The sequence below is a fragment of the Geospiza fortis genome, unplaced genomic scaffold, assembly GCF_000277835.1.
Source record: "Geospiza fortis unplaced genomic scaffold, GeoFor_1.0 scaffold2301, whole genome shotgun sequence".
NCBI lineage: Eukaryota > Metazoa > Chordata > Aves > Passeriformes > Thraupidae > Geospiza > Geospiza fortis.
The window spans coordinates 1,501-16,896 of NW_005054919.1; the positions used below are offsets into that span (position 1 = coordinate 1,501).

A 15,396-nucleotide genomic window follows, 5' to 3' on the forward strand; every position below is an offset into this window, starting at 1 on the left:
GGGGACAGTGTTTCCTGTGGAGGAGACAGAGGTGGCACAGCTGCATGACTGCGGCTGTTTTCATCCAGGAGGAAGGGAGCTGCCCCTGCCTGACTGTTGGTCTGTGGTGATTCTTTGGAGGCTCTGATGACCATGTCTATATAGTCATCTTCTTCATGGCCAGGAAACCTGACAGTCTCTACTGGTCTGCTGCAGAGTGGACACACTGGACTTCTTGTCCACCACAGGATGCACTCCAAACAGAATTGGTGGTCACAGGGCAAAGCAGAAGCCACATCATTTTGAGTGTCCTGGCAGATGGGGCAGCTCCACTCTGTCCCTGTGGCCATTTCTGTGCTCTGCAGAGGGCTGGGGAGAGGTGAGGACCATGAGCTGCTCCCACTTGTAGAAATGCTTGGCAGGTGTCAAGGTTTGAACCGGACTGGCCCAGGCTCTGCTAGTGGCCAAATATCAGCAGTGAGATACATGATGTCAGAATCCATCCTCTGGTGAGGTCACAATCTGTCACTTGTGATGTCATCAGGATGTGAGACAGGATGCTCTCCCTTGCAGGTGCACAGTGCCAGGAGGAAAAAGGAAGTAGGAATTTCTTGTTTTGAACTTCTACATTTCCATGTTGCTCTCTCTTGATCACCTGTGTCACACATCCATGGCTGTGTGTCTTGACCCTGCTTCTGATGCATAGAGTGTCTGCAGCTGTCCCTCACTGCCTTTCCATGTTCAGTGATGGGATTAGGAGGATTTGGGTGGTCGGTGGCCAGCCCTGGGTGAGTGTCTTCCATCCCTGTGGGTTGATTTCCTGCTTCAGGGACAAGCAGAAAGGAATGTTTTACTCCAGCCCCATCCACTCCCACTGGCACTTGCCCACAGCGCCAGGTCCCTCTCCACTTCCCAAGTGTCTGTGTTTCTGGAAGCCAGTGTGTTGGTCCTCCTCAAACCCATCAGCAGTGGAACCTGGTCTCACAGCCGCAGGAAGGAGCTGGAGTTGCTGCCTTCCTGAATAGGGTAGAAGGGCCCTTTGCCCATGACTCCAGAGTGCCCAGGAACTGTCACCATTGTTGGTCCCACTGTCCCATCCTCCCTTCTTACCTTGAGCTATTGTCAGCACATTTGAGTCACTAGCACTGGACCACTCCTTTTCACATTGAGAAGAGCATACTTTCTTAGCCTGAGGGCTAGGGTGGTGCAAGTTGGGACTGCTGGGGGGAAGGCGCAGGCACTGGCTCTGCTCGAGTGACAGCCCCTTGTCTCTATTCACAGGGCTTCTCATCTGCCCCCCTAGGACAGGCCATCACATCCAGGCTTTTCAGGCCCACACCAGATTTTCCTGGGATTTTTTTGAAGTTGGAGTCTGCCATCTCTAAAACCCTGCTGGATCAATGGTGATGGCACAAGGACACTTTTTGCTGCTTTCTGGGACTGTGTGACTGTTCTGCTTTGCTTACCCAGTAAAAAGGTTTGGGAGTCGAGTTTGGGAAAATCCCCAGATGCTCAAACATAGGCTTTCTCTCTTTTCTCTTAAAGTAATTGTAAACTCCTTCCCAGTTTTTTCCCAGACACCTAAAAGCTACAATTAGCTCAGGCTTTTTAAAAAGGTAATGAGAACCAATCCGTTTCATTAGACAAGTTTGAAAATTCTTTATTGACTTGAGGCTATTCAGAGAAGGTGTCCAATATCAAATATCATAATCTGTTCTGAAATATAATAAAGAAAATTCTCATGACAAGTTTTGTAAGTATTGCCAGTGGTTCCATCTCAGAAACTCTTGCTTCTGTTCTTCACTATTTTGCAGTGGTTTTCCTTGTGCTTTCTAGCATGATTTATTTAAAAACAATTTCCACTGTTCCTCCGGGGGGGAAAAAAATGAAACCATCTACTAATCCTAAAAAAAATAAAAATAAAATATGCACAAAGTTTTCCTATTTACCAATACTTATAGAGCATCCAGTTGATCAATACTGGGGCCAAAACATCCTTTAATGTCCTGGTGAATGACCTGGAAGCTGGGACAGAGAGCACCCTCAGCAAGCTGGCCTTGTCCTTAATTTTTGTGGTTATAGAACTGCATCGTCCAGGGACTCCAGTGGCACCAAGGCTAGCTGAGCACTTGCAGGTTTAGCCATCAGAACCTTCTTTATTATCCCCTCTCAAAATGCTCAGTCATGGTCTGATCTTTCTTCAGCAGAACTGGAAATAAAAGGTACTTCTTGCTTGTCTCTGGTGATGTGATTCCTCTTCATGCCAAAATGCATGGATGGCATTTGGTCACCTCATAAAAGATGATGAACAAATATCAAAAGGTGATTATTGGTGTCCTAAACACAAGTTTGAAACACAGTGCAGACTGTGAAAAAAATGAAAAAAAAAAAGTTCTGGATATTAATTATTCTCCAAAAGAAAATTTTAAAAAAGTTTAAATAGAACATTTTTTACTTCTTTTAGACTAGTCTGTAAAAACCCCAATAACATAATTAGCCATACCTTTTGCTTCACAGCAAGGACATAACTAACAATTGGCACATAGCAATGTCAGCTCCTTAGGGAGCACCCTGTAGGTAAATGTTCCACACATGTAACACCAGCAGCAGACAAAAGAAGAGATGCAGAGGTCTGGAGCCTTTGATCACCTGAGGATCCACAGGATTCTGAGGGCTCTATTTTTAACATAACCATTAGTTTTAAGACCAGTAACTTCAAAGCAGAAAAGAGAAAATTCTGCAAAGAACTCTGCTGCTCTTACAGTCTCTGAGCACCCTGAAGTGGTGGGTGTTCCTGAGTACCAGTTCCACCTGGAATATGCCATCACACCATTCTTCCCAAGTTTAAAACTGGATCTCCATACAATACTCTTTTTTTGCCTTATTTGCATTGCCAGCCCTGTGCCACAGCTACACTCTTAGGTCTGCAGCTGTGCAAGGCAGAGTCCCAGGCTTGGCTCCAGCAGACAAAGGGAAACCTTGTGGAACTGGCATGCAGACGCCACATGGGCTGCCTAAGATTTTTGCAAAACTCAGCCAAAAAAGTTGTTCAGCCCTCAGATTCCACCTGATTGAGCTGTCTGTGGACATGCAGCAGCATGAGATACATCCCAAAGAGAGTCTTCAAGCATGAGCTGTTTTTAATGCCTATTGACAGGTTTAACTGCAGATCTTGGGTGTTATAAATGAATTATGATCCGTAGCCAATTAAAAAATTGACAACAATTTATTAGACAAAATGACAAAAATATAAATTTCAAAAATCTTACCACAGCCAAGTCAGCTAACAGTCCCGGGAGCAGAAGCTGGGTGCTTTGGGATCAGGCTGGCGCGACGTCAGCTTTCCCCCAAAGACACACCATGCGCTCGCCGGGGTCAGCTTATATACACTTTATTTAGCCCAGGGCGAGGATGACCGCATATTTCTTTGTGTGTCTTTACATGCAAAGTTGGGTTTATACATGTGTACAGCTATACAAAGGCAGGAGCCCAAACTCAGACGACCGTCTGAGCACCCCGGTCCGAGGAGGTATTCACATGGAATGGGCAATGTCCATTCTTGCAGGCTGTCTCCAGGTGTGGGATCCCGTGGATTCCTGTCCAAGTGGTCTATTCCGCGAATGTCCAGATAGCATCTTCCTGCCTGGTATTCCGGGAAATCTCCGATGCCTCCGGGTAGAGCTTCTCCATACGTATTTCTGGCTTTGGAAGCTGCAGGCTCTGCCAGGAAACCTCCAATTCCCTCAGGCAGAGCCATTAAGTGAAGCTGCCGATCTCATCATTGGAATGCGAGACAAGAGTTTCTCCCTGGCTGGTATAAATCTTTACCTAAAGTTAGATTCCTTAATATATCTATTTTTATTATTAAAGCATGAATTAACTACCTACATTTATAACATTGGGTGACACAGGGGGTTGAGATTTGTTTTTGCAAAGCAGGAGAATGGTGGCTAACAGAGAAGAAAATACCTTGTGTCAAATTTAGTGTATTTTTAGTGTTTTACATAAGTTTACATTTTCTGGTAGTGCAGAAATGTTATTCGTATTGACTTCATAGGGGTTTTTTGTCCTGAAGAAGCTTCTTAGAATAATCTTAGAGTATCAGAAGACAAAACAGTCTCTGGGAGGCAGTAAACTCTGAGTCTCTCTCAAGGCTAATTTAAAGCAAAGAACATGAAATTCTAAACTCTGCAGAAATGTTTCCCTGCCCTAATTTTATCTCTCCTTTATAGTTTGGCCACAGCTACTCTGAGGTGAAGAATAGATGCCAGTATCTCCACAACAGGCTGTTAACAGGAAGAGATTAATACAGGAACTGGACAATCAGGAAGTGGAGTTCTGGTGGCAGTAGTCTGCTTCAGCCAGCCAGTCTATCAGGGTAGCTTATTTACTTAAAATTCAGGATTAATACCTGTAAGATTGTATATGCCATTATGGAATAGTAACTTAATTATTTAAGATTATGTTAATTAGTGTCCAAATTTGGTATTAAAGAAGTTTCAGTAACTACTTTTGTTGTTATCGCTTATACCATATTTCAAGCTGCTTTTTTCTTGTCTTTTTCAGGATTCAGTTTTGTGCATTGAAATTAATTTATCAGTAGACACTGGAGGCACAGTAATTCTGTGAAGTTGTGCACATTTTAAGAAAAATATTGTAGGAAATTGAAATACTTTAGGATAGTCTAACTCTGTTTTCTCTTCTCTCTTGTTATAACTATTTGCCTGGAGTGATAGAGGGACTAGAAATTTGCAGAAAAGAACAAGGAATTACCTTGTTTTGGAGGGTTAAAGAGGCAGAAACTCACCCCTGTAACTTCAGCCCCCATTGTAGTGATGGCTAAATGTATTTGCTTGTAGCTGTAGGTTTTTCCTATAAAATTGCTACTTTCATTGTGGAAGATAAAAGCATTCAACAATCTAGTAGTTCCTCAGCTGTAATAATATTGGGAAAATGAATGTTTTACAAAAATGAAACATATCTAGTGTTATAAACAAAATTCTGCCAATATTTTTTTATAGAGAGAAGTTGCAGAACCAGACAGACCAGGGTGGCTGCTGAGGTGCAGCCACCCTGTTTGTTATGTTAATCACAGGTCATTAGAGTGAATCGTTCTTTTTGTATCAGTAAAGACTCTAGCCAGGGCGGAGTTGATAGCTCTTCTCCCCGGACAGTGAGAGAAAACAGACGAAAGGGGGGGGCATTAGAATGTGCAGATTAACTTCAGGATCAGCGTACCATGAGAAGGGTCGGGCTTACCGAGAAGACCCCAAAAACAACGAGCCAATGCAAAATTAAGAAATTAGAGTGATTCCTGGACGTGAGGAACAGAGTGCTGAGCCTGCAGAGATACGGAAGTCATCTGGAACCGGAACCCGGAGCCGGGAAGCAGTGGAAAGCCAGAAAGACTGGGGTTTCGCCCGGACGCTCCCACAAGGATCAGACCCCCCAGCTCTGCCCCTAGTGGACAAAGCTGTGCATATCCTCCTCCTCTGAGCCACGCTGGGAAAGAAGATGGAGACTGCAGACCCCTTGGGCTTCCCAATCTTGAGCTGATCACTTTTAATAAAGGCATTAAAAGGACAAAAGTCTCCTGCCCTGTTTATTTCATCTAGGTTTTGGGCAAGATTATAACTTAAACATGTTAGTATCTATTTATATGCTATTATAAGGTATTTTTTGAAAAGAGAGAGGAAAATAAGGTATTGTTTACATGAAATATTTATTGAAAGATTTTTGTCCTGGGTGCCATAAATATAAAAAAGATGACATGTCTATAACTATTAACTACCGTGATTACCAAATAGCAGGAGCTTCTATTTCATTCAGCTTTTTGGTTTGTTTTAATGTAAATCCCTGCTTACTTTATCCTGTGAAAGCACAGATTGGTCAAAACTGAGCCAAATCTTTGAGCGTCTAAAACTGAGCCAAATCTTTGAGCGTCTCACTGCATTTGTCATTTCAAAATGCTGCCAAGTGAAAAGGGAAGTATTATAGTTTCAAAATTTTTTTTGGTGCTTTTGACACAGATTTTGGTAGTATGACTAGCTGACTTCATCTCCAGCACCAAATTATCCTGTTGTGCGTCACTGGGAGCCAGAAAATGTTTCTCTTCCAGAAAACAGGCAGTTCTCCATACTGGGATCCATTCTGGCAGTTCTGTGCCCTGTATCTAAGCCACATGCCTGGGTCTGACGTGAGCTGCCACTTGGGACACAGCGCCTCTGTGTGTGTGCCCATTCATAGCCCTGTCACTGTGTCACTGAGACCCAGCACAGCTGATGGATTATTTTCTTCACCCCTCTTTCATAGCACTTGAAATAAATAGGGCTGGAGATCTTTTCCCTTTTTTAAACCCTTTATTAAAAATCAGCTTGGGTGGGAAGAACCGATGGGTCATGCTCATGCCACTGCTGCTCCCAGGAGTGACACGGAGGAGGAGGAAGAGTGCACCTGTGTCCGCTGGTACACAGGCAGAGCTGGGGATTCTGTCCTCATGAGAGCATCAAGAGATTCCCAGTTTTTCAGTTTGACATTTGAGGTCCTCTTTCTAGCCAACATCTTTTTAGATTAGGGTGAGGGGTAAAATGGGTCTTAGTGGACACTGGATTCTGTTCCTCACGTCTAGACATCACTTCGATCTCTCAATTTCGTGTTGGCTTGTTTGTTTTTAGGGGTTTTTGTTAGGTTTGGTGAGGGGCTTCTTCATTTGCATGCCAACCCCGATGTCCCCTCGTCTTCACTGTCTGGGTACCATCTTCCAGGAAGCAGCAGGGTGTTACTCGACAAAAAAGGGGAATTCCCAACCCTCAACAACAGGGAACAAAAAACTATTAACAACAGGTGATTACAACAACAAACAGTTAGAACTCCACCCTGGCAGCAACTGGCCCAACCTGTGAACTCTGCAACCTTTTAAAAAAATGGGCAACTTTTCTACTCATAACAGCACTGACCTGTACTTGCCTGCACCTCTGGGTTACAGGCTGTGCCTACACTGCAGTTGGAAGTCAGTGCTGCTGCAGAGGTCCAGCACTGCAGTTCATCGTTGGACCTGACAGGGCTTTAATGGGAGTTTTTGCTCCACTTGCACTGAGCGTTTCTGAAGCCTTGTGAGTGCCCACACCAGCCTGTGTGCTGCAAAACAGTGAATCTGCATCTCTCTTGTGTACCTGGAGTGGATATTGTTGTTCAGCAAATGCTGGGAGCCCACTGGAGCAGGGCTCGTGATGGTGTTACTGCCTGCCCTGTAGACCTGACCTGCTCACACAGACACACAAACATTGCCTGTGGTGACATGCTGGCCGGGGGGCTGATAAAGTGTGCAAGAGTGCTGCTGTCCTGTGCAGGCAGAGAAACAGGAAAGATGTGCTGGTGAAGAAGAGGGGATTTGTTCTGGCGCATTTGGGTAAGTGTGCTGCTTCAGAAGGTGTTGGAAATCCAGCGCTATTCCTTCAGGATTCCACTCCATCACCATTCCAATGCTGCAGGTGCTGTAGACAGGCGAGCTCCACACGGGATCTCACTAATCCTTGATCCTGGCGGCTGTAAATCCTCATGCTGGTATCTAGCAGTGATCAAAGAGCATCTCTCTGCTCTTTTTTCTCCACCATCAAGCCAGTGCAGAGAACTGACTCCAGCTCAAGACATTCCATGTGATCAACAGGAAACCTGGCTTTGGTCTTTCTGGCATGCAGTTCTGTTCAATGAGGGGAATACATCTTAACTGCATCACTTGTCTGAAAAATCAAAATAGGCTTTGAACATCTTGTGTTTTGAAAGCATAAACTTTGAGAATCTAAAACTTCTGCCAGTTTCAGCAATACTGTGGAAAATATAATGGGAGGTAAATGAATATAAACAGAAGGTTATACCTCATTTGCAGAAGGTATATATCTCATTTGCATAAAGCATGAATCTTTAAAAAAACTTTTATTGACGGTTTTTTATCAAGTACATATCATTATTGCCAATTACTGCTCCCTTCACTTTTTCCCACTCTTGCTCTTCCATCCTCACTAACACCATGGATGGATAGAGTGGGAAATGTCCTCAAAACAAAAAATGAAAAGACTTGCAATACCTGAAAGCTTTCAAAGGGGACACAAGGAATGGCAGTGCCAGGGAGAGCTCTCTGTGGATCTTTGCTTTCATTAAATCCATGAATAGTTTGGGTTAAAAGGGGATTAAACACTACGTCATTCTATCCCCTTGCCATGGCAGGGACAGCTTCCACTACCCCAAATTTCTTCAAGCCCAGTCCAGTTTGGCCTTGGACACTTCCAGGGATGAAGCAGCCACAGCTTGTCTGGGCACCCTATTCCAGGGCCTCACCACCCTCACAAGGAAGAATTTCTTCCCAATATCCAATTTAACTCTGCCTTCTTCCAGCCTGAAGACATAACCCCTTATCCAGTCCCTCCAGACATTGTCTGAAGTCTCTCTCCAGCTCTCTTGGAGTCCCTGTAGGCTCTGAAAGGGGCTCAAAGGTCTCCCTGAAGCCTTCCCTCCTCCAGGCTGAGTCCCCCAGCTCTCACTACCTGTCTCCATAGCAGAGGAGCTCCATCCTTGGGATCAGACCAACTAAACTAAATCTCATGGCAGAAATCAAGTACTTGATTGTGATGAACCATCAGGCTTCCAGATAGATAAATTATGTTTAACATGTCTCAGCAGTTGCAGAAGCTACAGAAAAATAATAAAAGCAAGTAAATTGAGGTAAACTAAAACCAAACATAACACAATGTTGACATCTTCAAATCAAGGACACATGGCCAAACAGTCAAGACAAGGCCAGATTATGAGGAACAAAATAAGGGCAGCTCATCAAACTGGATAAAGTGTAATTGTCCAGGGGAAATTGTGATCACTCATGGCCACCAACCCAAGAAACCCACCAACTCAACAGACGGGTGAAGGGCTGGAGCACAAGTTTGATGAGGAGCAGCCAAGGGAGCTGGAGGGCTTAGCCTGGAGAAAAGGAGGCTCAGAGGGACTTTCTGGCTCTGCACAACTCCTGACAGGAGGGTGCAGCCAGGTGGGGGTCAGGCTCTGCTCCCAGGGAACAAGGGACAAGATGAGAGGATATAGTCTTAAGCTGCACCAGCAGAGGTTTAGGTTGGACATTATGAGGTATTTCTTTCCAGAAAGGGTGATTAAACACTGGAAGGGGCTGCCCAGGGAGGTGCCGGAGTCAGTGTCCCTGGAAGTGTGTAAGGAACATGGCACACCAATGCTGTGGTCTGGTCGACAAAGTGGTGTCTGGTCACAGGCTGGACTTGATGATCTCAGAGCTCTTTCCCAACTAGTCAGAGAGACCTCATTGCTGTATTCAACTTTGCGCAGGAAATGAAGGGACAGACATTGATCTCTGCTCAGTGGTGTCCTGTGACAGGACCCAAGGGGACCTGAAATTGTATCGGGGAGGTTTACGTTGGGTATTTGGAAAAGCTTCTTCCCCCAGAAGGTGTTTGTGCACTGGAAGAGGGAAGTGGTCACAGCACCAGCCTGACAGAGCTCAAGGTGCACATTTGGACAACACTCTCAGGCGCACGACGTGATTGTTGGAGTGTCCTGTGTAGGGGCAGGAGTTGGACTCAACGAACCCTGTGGGTCCCTTGCAACGCAGAATGTTCTGCGATTCTGTAATTGATTCTGTCATGAGCACAAGAACAAAACTGAACACGCGAACTGAAACTGGCATATGAGGAGGGAGAGAGCCCTTTGACAGCCGGCGGCCGGGGTCATCAGCCCCGGCTCCTTTCCCTGCCCCAGCCGCTTCTGCCGCTCTTTTTGCTGACTTAAGCTGCCCTTTGACTCCCTTCCGACTCCCTTTGCCGCCCTCAAACGCCCTTTCTCGGCCCCAGCTGCCCCTTACCCGCTCCTTCTCTCCCTGCCTTTTCCCGTGCCTTTAATTCCTTTCCCGCCCGCGGCTCCCCTCACAGCGGCCGCCATGGGGGACGCGCTGAAGCGAGCTGGGGGCACTGCGGTGCTGCGGCAGACCGGACCCTCGGCCGGCGGCTGCATCAGCCCAGGCCGGAGCTGCGACACGGGCTGCGGCCGGGGATTCGTGCGGCCACACCTCGAACCCTGGGGGCGGTCTCGGGCATCTCATGACGAGAAAGGCATTGAGGGGTTGGAAGATGTCAAGAGAAGGAACGGAGCCGGGGAAGGGGCTAGAGCACCAGGAACGGCTGAGGGAGCTGGGAAGGGGGCTCAGCTCAGCCTGGAGAAAAGGAGGCTCAGGAGGGAATTGTGGCTCTGCACAACCACGGATAGAAGAGTGCAGGGTCAGGCTTTGCTCCCAGGGAACAAGTGAGAAGAAGCAACCTCATGTTGTGTCAGGAGAGGTTTAGATTGGATGTTTGTGAAAAATGCGTATTTTATGATTGGCTTTTTGCAAATATTAAAATGAATATTATATGTGTTGTGTTAGAAAGTAATGCTGTATTGATGCTATATTAATTCTCTTAAGTAGAGTGTTAAATATAGTTTTAGGTTATAAAAAATGTTAAAATAGAAACTATGCTATGTAGGATACTTTTTTTTAAAGAAAGGACTCGAAGTGAGATACCAGCCACAGGACACCTGAATCTTTCAGAGAAAGAGAATTTCTTGTCCTCTTATCAGAAGAAACTATTCTTCCTGCCTCAGAGGCACTGTTAGGATTCAGAGGAAGAAGCTGACGATGACCAGACAGAATCCTGTGTTTGAATGGAATTTATGCATCATGTATGAAGTGTATGAATATGCAACAGGCTATTATTTTTAAGGGTTAATCCTTTGTTAATATGTGTCCTTTTTTGGGCTTGTGCTGCCCAGAAAAAGGTACCCAGACGTCCATAACTCTTTGTCTATTGTCTGTTTTCTATTGTCTCATATTGTCCTAATTAAAATTGCTATTACTCTAATTGTATTACTATTTTTATAACCATTTTATTACTATTAAACTTTTAAAATTAAAAAAAAAACCAGTGATTGGCATTTTTCACAATGTTGGAGAAAATTTCTTCGCACACAGGGCTGTCAGGCACTGACCAGGGTAGTGACGGATTAGTGGTTAGACTCAGGGCTCTTAGGGGGCTTTTTCAACATTAACAATTGCATGGTTCTGTGATTCCGTGGCTGCAAATAGAGCTGTTTTTGAAGCTTGACTCTGTTTCTCGGTCTGGACAGTCATGGTGTCTGTGAATGTCAGCGCCATTCTTCTAGCCTGCCAACTGATGGTGTATATTGTCCGTGGCTTCCTAGACATTTGCTGTATTGATAGAATATTGCACATGTTTTGTGTGTATGCAGTTTGCACTCCTTCAACTGTAAACAGAGTTTCTAAGTTATAGAGAATGCTAGAACCTAACTTGATTTTCACTTTGTTTTACAAACTAAAATTTCTGCAACTGTAAAATTATCATCAAGCCTGATGGTACAATTCTGTCTGTATCTTGTGCATCCATAAATATTTGCTCCAAACTTTTTATTTATTTTATATTTTATTTTATTTTATCTGTGACTGATGCTTATAGAGACTAATGTTTTTCTTTAATATCTGGCAGGCCAGAAGAATGTTTCTGGGAGAAATGGCAAGCCATCCTGAAAACACAGACAGTAAGAGTGCCTAAACCCATCAAGACTGTAGAACTGCCTGGAGACAATACTGTGCTGGTGATGGAACATTTGGAAATGAAGAGCTTACAAGGGTAAAAAAGTTATTTTTGCCTCTTTTGACCAGAAATTTTGGCTATTATGACAATTAAATCACTTGCTTTCATAGGAGGAACTGTTTAAATTTTTCATAAAGCATGTCAAGGAACATATGAGAAGTTATACAGCAGAGAATTGTATAAAATACTTTTTAATGCCTCACCTAACAAACTGATGATACATCAAGGAGTGACACTGGGTTTTGGTTACTTTTGGCTTGTTTGTTTAGGTAATTAGTAGTTTTTACAATAAGGTTTCTTTTTACAGCAGGGAAAATGACCAACCTGATCGCCTGTTTTGTGTACTTGCCTTTGATATAAGAACCAGTGCTGTAATATTTGCCATGAGTATGCAGAGGCACTTTCTCAAACGAATTAATCTTGGTTTCAATATTTTTGCAACTCTTAACCTTCATTTTGATAGTTTCAAACTTTTGACCCTTCTTTGTGACTAGCACTTAATATGATGAATCCCATCTGATTCCACTGGGGAGGTGATCATGACCAATTTTCCTTTTGCCATTTTCAGAACTTCTGTAGCCAGTTTTAAGTCTTGTCCCTCATCCTGCTCATTGCCAGGGTTTGATTCATGAAGAGCTCTCAGTGAGTCCCAAGAGAAAGGACAGAGAACTTGCTGGTTTGGATTTCAAATGGTACCTTTGGGATGCAGATTCTGGGGGATAGCTACTATCTGTGTTAACAGGAACAAAATGAAGAACTGAATTTGCTTTAAATGACAGTATCTTTAGAATAGAGAAAGTTCAGAAAGGTCAAGAAAAGGAAAAGGAACATAATTTGGGGGGCAACTGGCTGTAAGGGTTGTTTGCAATTACTACAAGATTTTCCTGAACATTGTAGAGGATCAGCTTTTATTAAAAATAGATCATAAACTAAGCCTATCTGACACCCATCTTTGAGGCCTTTTAGAGAAGAGCAGCCAGAGACAGTGATAGAAGGAAGAGGATCAGCCTTGTTTGGTTCAATTTTCTAAAGACAGTTTGCCATAGGAAATTTTAATAAAAAAGGCATAACATGTTCCACATTATGTGCATGCTTTCTTACACATACCTTACTGAAAATGCTTAGGGAAGTGATATCACACAGGAATTAGAATTGATAGTTTATCGTTGTTGGTAAATTTATTATTTCACTTTTAATAGTAGTCTCAGAAACAGCCAGGTTAAATACATTTTGTCTGTGTTAATATGCAATCTTGATAGGAAGACAAAGTGTTTATAATACTGGAATAGTTTGGGAAGCTATTTTGTTAGAGGTGAAGAACTGCTGCTTGCTTGATAGACATTTTCAAGTAACTCCTGGAATGTCAAGATCTGGATTCGTTCATGTGTCAGAGCTGCTAACATTATTTTTGTTTCTTAGACATTCAGCACTGCTTGGAACTCAGCTGGCTGATCTTCCTCTTCATAACCAGCAACTTAGAGAGAAGATGAAGAAAGAAGGGAGCACAGTTGGTACAGTACACAACTGTTTGCAAATTTAACCCAATTAATAATAATTTACAAAATAATTAAAATAGCTTTTGCCACTTCAGGACAGGTTCATCTTCTTCCACTAAAGATAGTATGAGAATAGGTTGGGATGAAACACACAGGTGGGGGTGTTCTTCTTTTTGCTTTTGTTTGCCCTGTTTGGATCTCTGTGATCAATTCAATTTGGGAGCCTGAATCACAATCTCCATAAGGGTATGGTATCAGAAGAGATACAGTACCTCAAAATACAAAAATAAGGAGTATAACCTGGCTGCTTTACACTGAGCTTTAAATTTAAAAACCAGCAGCAGAAACCATTGTGACAAAAAGAACATTAAAGTGCAACTTTTTTATTCTGAATGGAAGAAGCATTGTATCCTTGCATAGTTTTTAAGGTTCGTTTGCATTTTGGATGCTCAGTATTTTGTCATTGGTGTTAAATTTTTTTGTCTTTGCTTTGAAAGGTAAAGGACAAGGGTAAATGGAAGTCCAGTTTGTGGATCAGTTTGGCTTTCATACAGTTACCTGCTGTGGTTATCTTCCACAGGTAGGTTGTATTTCATCAGACTGGTAGAATTTTAAGTTTGCCTCATTTTTCCTTTGGTGACAAAAAAAGGGTCAAAATTATCATAATGTAAATAAATTAATTTTTGTGGAGCCATGAATAAGAAAAAGCATGGCTTATCCTGCTAAGAAAAGTAGTGCTTTGGACAGCACTTATAGCTGCACTGGACACTGATGGCTCTTCAATTTTTTGGGTTTTAATCACTGAGAGAAAATTAATTATTCCTCCAATTTAACATTTTAAGATAACATTCAATTGAATGGTAACACTTACTGTCCTGGATGGTACCAGCACAAAGGCTGTGTGATCCTCAAAAGGTTTATTTGAAAAAGAAGCAAATCTGCCTTTTGTGTGGTATAGAACTGACATCTGCAGTCATGGTCCTTCAGGTGAACAACTGGCACAGTGACTGGGTGAATTTCTTTGCCAGACAAAGGATCCAGCCCCAGATGGACCTGACTGAAAGGAGCTCAGGAGACAGGGAAGCAAGGGAACTTTGGGCACAGCTTCAGGTACAAGCAATTCTCTCAGTTCTCATTACAGTGACAGCTGGGTATCAGTTATCTAGATTTTATTTTCTTAAAACAAAGTTCCTGTTTGTTAGTGTGCACCAGGTTCTGTCGGTAGGAGACTCCAGTTTTTAGGGATCAAAATGCCCTTTATTCCAAGGTGTAATGGCTTCTAAGGTGTAATAGCACATCACCCTGTGCTAACATTCCAAAGTGAATTCCAAAGTGGCAGCACTTCGCCTAATTATTTGGGAAAATCTTACAGATGGAAATCATATTTCTCACTCCCTGGAACACTTTCACGATGAGAAAGGTACATAAGCAGGGCTGTTCTGCACACTATTGATTTTCTGTTTGCATATGGTTAAGGGACTGCAGTTTTGGCTCTTTGGGTACATCCTCAAGGTTGCTGAGAGATGCCTGAGCCTTCTAATGCCGAAATGGTGATAGTTGCTGTTATTGAATCTGGTCAATATTACAGCACCAAATGCAGTTTTAAATTCTTTATGGTCTTCCTAAAAGAGATTTGTTTGGCTGTTCTGCTGCTAGCTTTTATGAAAAACAGGAATCCTCTGGACTTGCTGAGCATCTCTGTTAACTTGGTCCTGTGCCGTTTGAAGTTACAGATTTATTTAATTGCCTTTTTAAAAGTTTAAATTATGCAAATAAACCTCTACATTTTAAGGTGAATGATGGTAGTAATTTACATGTCTTGCTTTCCCCCCTGCAGCTGAAGATACCCAATGTCGTGGGTTTACAGGAAGCAGGTTTTCTGGGAATGGAGTGGCCAGAGGCCAATAGGTGTTCAGATTCTAAATTGACACCAGGCTTGGCCACTGAGGGTGGATGCGCCTCTGAGAACACAGGGGTTAGAAGCAGAGCACTCCCCTGGGCTCTCTCTTTGATTTCCGGCCAGCAAAGAGGCAAGGCCTCCCCTGCCCGGCTTCGAGCTGGGCGGGGGAGAGGAAACCTGTGGCCCGGCAGAGGTAGGCCTGACCCCTCAAGATGGAAGGGTGGTGGGGGCACCAGGAGGCGTTGGGCAGCCCCCCCCCCAGGAAAGACAGAGGGAGAGAGGCCCCGAGAAGATTTGGGCAGCCCCCCCAGAAGATGAGAGAGAGAAAGCTGGTACGGGCCTGTGGCCTTGAAGTGATATC

At 43.6% G+C, this 15,396-nt stretch overlaps 1 pseudogene; it reads left to right on the plus strand.

Annotated features, from left to right (window-relative positions):
* Positions 1-9,931: 9,931 nt before the first annotated feature.
* Positions 9,932-15,396, plus strand: part of LOC102033081 — a 6,516-nt pseudogene continuing 1,051 nt past the window's right edge.